This window comes from Calidris pugnax, unplaced genomic scaffold, assembly GCF_001431845.1.
Source record: "Calidris pugnax isolate Ruff unplaced genomic scaffold, ASM143184v1 scaffold81, whole genome shotgun sequence".
Lineage (NCBI taxonomy): Eukaryota > Metazoa > Chordata > Aves > Charadriiformes > Scolopacidae > Calidris > Calidris pugnax.
The window spans coordinates 8,420,403-8,428,795 of record NW_015090880.1 but is presented as its reverse complement, the minus strand read 5'-3'; positions in this window follow the sequence as shown (position 1 = coordinate 8,428,795).

Below are 8,393 nucleotides of genomic sequence, written 5' to 3'. Positions count from 1 at the left end.
AGTTTGAAACTCCAAATTATGAAAGTGATACAGGGAGATTTTTACCATTCTTCCCCCTCCTTCCCCAGACACAGGCTCTCCTGACACTCTCCTGGCTGTTAACAAGCAAGGATCATTAAAGGCAGCGATCTCTGGGGCTGCACTAAAGCCTCCACGGGGAGCGATGCTTGTTTGCTCCAGTTCTCTGTGCATCCAAAATCAACTTCCTCTCTTTGTATCTTTTTGCCGTAAACGATTACGTTCATAAATATGCAAAGATTTGCTTCCTCCAAGCAAAACCCTCCACTGCCACAACTGGGCCAGGTGGTGGAGGCAGGCAGGCTCGCTCCCAGCATTGCCAATTCCAAAATAAACTGCTGGAAGCCCATGTGTCAGCAGAGGTGGCTGAGGAACAGGGCAAGCTCCTCCTGGGGGAGATGCTCTCGGCTGCCCACCGGGCTGTTCTGTAGGCAGCATGGGGGAGAGCTTCTTCCTTTTTCCCTTTCCCTTTCCCTTTCCCCTTCCGCTTTGCTGTTTTTCTCCCTTTCCCTTTTGCCCTTTTCCCTTTCCTTTTTTTCCTTTTTTTCTTTTTCTTTTTTTTCTTTTTCTTTTTTTCTTTTTCTTTTTCTTTTTCTTTTTTTCTTTTTCTTTTTCTTTTTTTCTTTTTCTTTTTCTTTTTTTCTTTTTCTTTTTCTTTTTTTCTTTTTCTTTTTCTTTTTTTCTTTTTCTTTTTCTTTTTTTCTTTTTCTTTTTCTTTTTTTCTTTTTCTTTTTCTTTTTTTCTTTTTCTTTTTCTTTTTTTCTTTTTCTTTTTTTTTCCTTTTTCCTTTTTTTTTCTCTTTTCCTTTTTGCCTTTTGCCTTTGCTTTTTTCTCTTCCCTTTCCCCTCCCTTTCCCCTTCCCTTCCCTTTCCCTTCCCTTTTCCATTTTCCCTTTTCTCCTTTCCTTTTTTCCTTTTTCCTTTTATCCCTTTTTCCTTTTCCCTTTTTTCCCTTTTTTCTTTTCCCTTTTTCTTTTTGCTCTTTCCTTCTTCCCTTTCCCTTTCCCTCCCAGGCTGGCAGCACCCCCAGTGCTGCCAGCAAGACCCCCAGGGCTGGGGCCATGCCAGCACTACTGGAAGGGTGCACCGAGAGCCCCCCAAATTCGCAGATGCTGGCGTGCCAGGGTCTGGCCTCCCCAGGCACATGAAAAATTACCATTTCACCCATGTTTTACTCAAGGGGGAGGTTTTAATTTAACTTTTCTAAGGCCGACGAGCGGGGGGCATGGAGCTGCAAGGGGGCACGGGGCAGCACCGTATCTGCTGGCCTGAAATCTTACCAATTTGGGGCCAAACCATGGAGATTTTGCAGCAGCTCTCCCCAGCTCCTGCTCCCTCCCCTGTAGCTGTGTGAACAGCGCGCAGCGTGATACGCAAATATTTCACTCGGCATTTTTAAACTGCTTTTACAAGGTTTTATGAATTTAGTAAAACTTGCTAAATATTCATTAAGAGCTCACCAGCCACACGAGCTGATGAAGGATGGAGCAGGATGGAGCTGGGGGGGGGGCGGGATTTACTATTTTGAAGAGTCATCACATAAATTATTCAGCAGCCCTAATCTGACCAGCTGTATTTACCATCGTGGGCCAAGAGCTCCAGAGGCTGCTGCCTCCCGACAGCAACCAGAAATTTTGCTGCTTTGGCTTTTGGCGGTGAGTCAAGGTGAGACCCGACCCAGACAGACGGGGAGGGAGGATAGGGGAGGGGGGCCTCATCTGAAAGCATCCAGCCTGATAGCAAAAAATCTCCATCAGGCCAATATATTAATGGCCTTTCCAACAGGCACTCAGTGGAGCCCTTGTGCATTGAGAATGAGCAGTAATAATTACAGAATTGCAGCTTCTCCAGATGTTTTGTATATGTTTCAGTCCTCGTTTATTTGTTTTCTGTGCTGAGTTTCTTGGGATACTGAAAAACGTAAATAATGAATATGTGATGAGCAGCAAGAATGGATCTCTGCCCGCCTCGCTCTTCCAAAAAAGCTAATTAAACCAAGTACCAAAATAAAAACCGCTTGAGTCTGCTCCAGCATCGCCATAAAAGAGTACTCATGAGCAAATAATTGACAATTAAAGCCCGACTTACAGAAAAGAAGAAAAAACATTATCTTGTATACAGCTGAAGCGAGCTCTTTGAATGGCGAGGATCTAAGGGAGGGTTGTGTCGATGGGAAATGAGCTATTGCTGGGGAGGGGGCCTGAGCGTGCTCACACCCAGGTGCCAACAAGACTGGCTCAAACCCTGAGCCAGAGCCACTGGTTTAAATTAGAGCCGTTTCGGCAGCCTCCCTCAGTGGAGCTTTTCAGGCCCCTTGTGGGTAAAAGCATCGTTGTGGTGGAGGTTTGGAGATGGGGAAACTGAGGCACGGAGCACCAGCAGGGCCAGCAGCCAAAGGGAGCACTGTGGCTGGAGTGGGAGTGGAGTGCTGGGCTGGGTTTGATAAAAAAATCAGGGCATGTACTAATATATACATTGCTTAATAGACATATAGCCTGGCTCAGGGCTAGCTTTCTCCAGGGGATGATGTCAATGTGGGATCCCTGCTCAGGAGACTGCGTATTTGACTGTATGTATTATATATGTGTGTATGTATATATATATACACACACATGTATATGAGTATTACGTATATACTGTGATCTGATGTGTGCTCTTCACAGTTTAATGCTTTATTTAGACTGAATTAATTTGCTTCACAGGGCTTTGTTTATCCATTTTAATAAATCAGCTCTCTCAGCTAAATCTTGCCTTAAGAGTTGATCATATCCAGAGCCTCCAAGAGAGCCGCAGATATAAATATTTGCTTTTGCAATGGGAAAACTCTCCTGAGAATGCTGTAGCAAATGACTGGGTTTGCCTAAAACAGGGAAGCTGGTAATTTGCTGAGTTATTAATAAGAAGTGAAGAAGCAGAAAGGCGGAGCTGTAGATAAGGAGTCTTTGGTCACTGAACTAAGGGACAGTGTGCCATCAGGTGGGTTAAGTCTGTGACCTGCCTTCCTCTGCTCCTCCCAGGTGAGGATGCAGCTTGGAAGTAGATGTAGTTACAAGGAGGGATACACATTGCACAACTCTGGAGTCCAATGTGGATGGACAGAGGCAACAGACTCAAATAATTTAAACTTTCTTATTTTTTTTTTTCCTACTCAGAGGTCCAGACAGGCATTCTGGGCACTAGAAGTGACTATAATAGTGTCTTGCTGCCTAAAAAATGAAATGACAGCATCTAACACTACCTGCTTGGTAATAAAAGCCTTTTATTATTATTTTTTTCTTTCTTTCTTTCAGCATTGTACAATATTGAAATAGCTGTGGAAAATGGGAAGGTCTTTCCCAAGGGATGCTTCCCATCTAGCAGATGCCAGTGGGACTCTCCAAAGCCAAAATACCTGTATGGAGAACCCTCCAGCTGCAGAGCTGTCAGCCTTCAACTGGTTGGTGTTTGTCTGCAGCCAATTTAAAAGGACTGGAAAGGTGAGATCTCACAGTCAGAAAAGCCAAGGGAGCTGATCAAACCATGCTGCTGTAATTCAGAAAATGGATACTGGAAGTATTTGGGTTGGTGAACTCATGTGTGGTGATGACAGGGTGGGAAAGGGTCAGCTCTCGGCTGTGGTTGCTCTAGGTCTCTTCTAGGGTGGTGGGCTTGGCAGCACCTCATGGGAGATGAAGAGGTGAAACCTGGTGAGCAAGACACTCACTGCAGAGGCTGAATTAAGATCTAGGCCCTACAAGAAAAAAAATTTATTATTTTCTACAGTTTATACTGGTATGTCACAAATTGTGGATGCTTTTGGAAATGGGACCCAGCTCTCTAGTGACTTGTTCATGACCTTGAGCATCCTTGTCCATCAATTCGCTTTTTACTCAAACAGGAGCTGACTTCTGAAATTGTTTTAAGGATCTAGGTTGAAAATGTGTTGCATAAAAAAAATAATCTTTCCAATAAAGTCCTCTGAAATTGCTCTTAGCTAATGAGCTTTCCCCGGCTGTGGAGGATGGTCATCTAATAGGTGGCAGATAATCTCCGGGAGAATGAGGACAGCCTAGATTTCAAGAATAGCATAATTGTATGGAAATGCAAGGAACAGGGACCTTTTTATTAGACTGAAAGAGCAAAGTTCATCAGATAACAGGGCAGCTCCCACCCAGGAGCCCAGATTAGCTGGAAGCTGGAGGGGGCTGGGACATCAGCGGCAGAGCAGAGCCAGGGCTGGTACAAAGCTGCAAGGGGCAGGGCTTTTTGGGGTATTCAACTGGGATGCTAAATGCATGCCTGTCCCTCAGCAGCCCTCAGCCTTCATCTAACTGCTGTCATCAATTAAACTGCTATCCATTGCTGCTGTCTTTAAGCTGGACGTAGACACCTCTTCATGAGTGGCCGGGTGTTCAAAGCCACCGAGTGCTCTGGGCTTGTGCACACCCTGGCAGTGTGGGCTGCTCCCTCCTGTGAGCCTGGCAGTGAGAGTGTTGCCAGAGCCACTTGGGCCATTTGCAAATAAGGGATTATCCGTGTATAACAATTTCCAGATCAGGTTGCTTCTGATTATTTCTAACCTCCTACCTCCCACCTCTGCGTCTTTCCGCAGAGGCTCTGCTCAGCTGATTCTAATTTATCAGCACGGGTTCAAGGCAGTGTGGCTTTTGGTTTCCCAAAAAACAAACCTCAATGTGCTAGAAGCTTCCCAGCACAGCTCCACTGGCTTTTGGGCCAAGACGCTGCCCACGCTGGGGCTTTTTGGGTGGTGTTGCTGGGGCTTTTTGGGTGTTGCAGGGGCTTTACCGAGCACCACCTCCCCCCAAGCCTGCTGGGGAGAGTGGACATGAAGGATGCTGTGGTCCCGCTGCCAATGCTTGTGACCAAGTGTGTGATGCAGATGTTGGCTCCACGATGGAGATAACAGCTGCTGAAGGGTTGTGTGCCCACCTACTTAGGACCAGATCACAGGAGGCAGCCTAGTCCTCCACACCTTGCAAAGCCACGGTCAGCATCGCATGACTAGGGTGGGATGGCCAGGGTACCACTCAAGCCAGTCCATCCCCTGCACTCACACTGGGTGGGCAGTGCCAAGGACTTTTTTAGGGAAAAAAGGGGAAAAAAAAAAAAGAAGGGGGGTTTTTTTTGAAAAAAAAAAAAAAAAAAAAAAGAGGTTTTTTTTTTTTTTGGCAGAAAATTGTGGCAGCAATAGACCTGGTCAGATTTTATGATGATGATCTTTTTTTAAGCAACGTTGACAGTGTGCCAGGCTGACTCTGGCAACACAGCTGTCTGGGGCACCAGCAAAAAGTGTTCCAGTCCCTCGGCCAAACAGTGCCCGGTCACCCCCTGGGAAAGGGGACCTGCTGACACTCATCCTGAGCTTCAGGCGGTGTCACCTTTACTGGGTTCTTGGAGATGTGAAAGAAAAGGGCTGTACGTGCCCCCCCTGCTCCCACGGGGTGCTGGCACCCGCGTGCAGCGAGCACAGAGAGGGGAACCAGCGGGGCCAGATGGAGACGGAGCAAAATTTTACAGACTCGTAGCTCCATCCCTCAAGCTCAGTGGGTTTGTCAGAAATGGTTAATCATACCTCAAATGGGCTAGGGGAAAAAAAAAAAAAAGTTTTTTTTTTTTTTTTTTTTTTTTTTTTTTTAACCATGTGCCTTGAAGTATATGGGACTTCTGGAGCCCATATGAAAAATAAAAAAAGTTTGGAAGCTGCATTCGCACTTTTATTGCTGAAATTTGAAATGTGTTGACTCATTATTTTGCCAGCACCGTCTTTCTTAGAAAATGTGACTTGTGACCTGTTTTCAGTGCTGGGGAAGGGCCTGGCAGAGGGGAGCATTGCCAGAGATATTCTTCTCCCCCTGATTTTTTTTTTTTTGCCTGTGTCTTCTGATTCCAGCACTGTGTTAGAGCTGGGTGGCACCTCAGTGCTCCGCAGGGATGCAGAGATGCTGAGCCGCTTCCGTGGTGGAGGGGCACCGGGCCCTGGATTTCGGCACAAAAATTGCAGGGGAAAAGGTGCTGCAATTCCGCTGCAAGAAGTCTTTAAAGCTTGTTAAGTTGCCCCTGGGGAGAGCCAAAGAGCAGTTAAAGGGGAAAGACTGGGGATTAGGTTTTTTTTTTTTACCGTTTGCCGAGCGATTCAGGCTCCTGCTGTACAAAGAGCTGACAGACAACATTCATTGTGCTTTTAATCACTGACAACGAATTAAATTGTACATATTAAATGCCAATTATATAATAACCTGTAGTTATAATGTCATACTTGTCGCTGAAAGCAATACCCCTACCCGACCTACCAGGTCTGTTTTGGAAAACATGGAAAGATCTGTGATCTTTCTAAGGAAAAGGCTGTTATTTATAAATTAGGGGTTGAAGCCTCCCCCAGCGTAAACCAGAGACTCGCCAGGGATTGTGTCTGAGCTGCACTGACTTACATCAGGTGAAGACTTGTCTTTTTTAACACCAAAAAATGGGTTCAGGTGACCAGCCATAGGGAAGGCATATGCCATGCAAGAGATGTTCCTCCATTGGTTTTCCCTGGTGGGCTGAGGCTGAGCTGGTTCTTACGCTTTTATTGCAAGACCAGCTAAATGAAAAATCAAGTTTTCTACTCACAGTTAACCACCACTCCTTAAGAGCAAAAAACATACACGAGAGACTCTTCCCTTTGGATGAATACTTCCATTTATTCCAACTGGAAAAAACATTATTTTTTTTTTTAAATATACTTAAGTGTCATTTTTTGTTTCGTTTTTCTTTTCGAAGGAATAATAATTATCACACTGTCCTTTACAAACAACAAAAAAATTTCCTAGCAATAGTCTGTGGTATGGAGACATCCACCTTCAAGATATTTTTATTTCTGCATCTGCTGCTTTCGGTAGGCAACGGGGCGTCCCCGAGGACCCTCCTCCTGCAGGGGCACCCCAAGATGCCGGCAGCGCGTGGGGCGAGGGAGATGGAGCCGGTTAAACCTCTCAGCCCTCCTGCTGCCCAAAGCCCAGCTTTTACCTTAACACCCTCAGGTGCCAGCCTGCATCTTTGGGTGCCGAAGAGCCCCTTCTGCAAATCTGCATGGGTTTGTAATCCTCCGGTGCATCCGTGATGGCAGAACCCCAATGGTTTAATGGTTTAATGCATACAGAGAACAAACTCACATCCACCATAATACAATACAGCTGAGCCCTGGAGGCTGCAGGAGGGGCTGAGCCCACCTGGGCCACCAGCCTCCGTGGCCACTGGTGGCCTTGGGCCCCTGAGCAGGGCAGGATCAGGCCGCCGGGAGCAGTTTGCAGTCGTTCTCGTACGCGTTAGGCAGTAGGCAATATTGAGACTTCCACTTGGTAATGAACAGCAGTTAACATAACCCAGGAGACTAGAGCACCATAAGACAAGTCTATATTCAAAACAACGTCATGCTGACATCACACAATTGCACCATTTACACTTTTATTTACTCCAAATAATAGTTCAACGTTTAGTAACTTCAGCGTTCTCTACAGAGGTGTAAAATTCCTTCTCTGGCTTTGGTCATTTACAACGTTGCAGACATATGGTAGTTCTGTTCTTTCCTATTTAATAATAATTAAAAAAAAAAAAAAAAAAGGTCTCTTTTGCAGCTGTCAGGATTCCTGTATCTGACTGATGGAGCGTACCTGAAAATCACAGGCATGAGCAGACATCAAAATGCTACCGAGGCCTCTTCAAGATTTAATGAATCGGAAAATGTTCTCTTTATTTACCAGGAATGAAACAAACAAACAAACAGAAAAAAAGGGTTAAAAAAAGAACAACCCTCAAAAAAAATGACAACTCAAACTCTCACTGATATACTTAAGAAATTTGATGATGAAATGGAAAGGGGGGGGTCCAAAGAACTGTTTGATTAGCTCTGGCTGAAAACAACTCTGAATGTGCATGCATTTTCCCAGTGACTCCTAAGATATAGAAATTCCTCTGATATTACAAAATACAAAAATATTTTCTCCAAACTCTCATTTACATTGCATTTACAACAATCATGGAAATAACTTAGGCTCCCACACTGTCCGAGAGAGACAAACGACCTACCGACGTGGCTAATGGAAAACAAAAACATGGTGGAAAGCAAAAGCTACCGGCAAACTGATGCTGAGAGTCAACAGCGGTAACCAAAACGTAGGGACAGACACAACTCTGCAGGTTGGCAGTATCTGGGAGAAAGAGGAAAAACTACTGGGTAAATATTACAGGCTAAAGTGAACTTTTTTCTTTTCTTTTCTCCAAAGTAAGATGTGCAAAATATATTCACCGTGCCCAGGATTATGACTATTTATAGAAGCCACTCTACAACCGTCTTACAAACCCCTACTCTTCAGGTCTTTTTTTTTTTTTTTTTTTTTT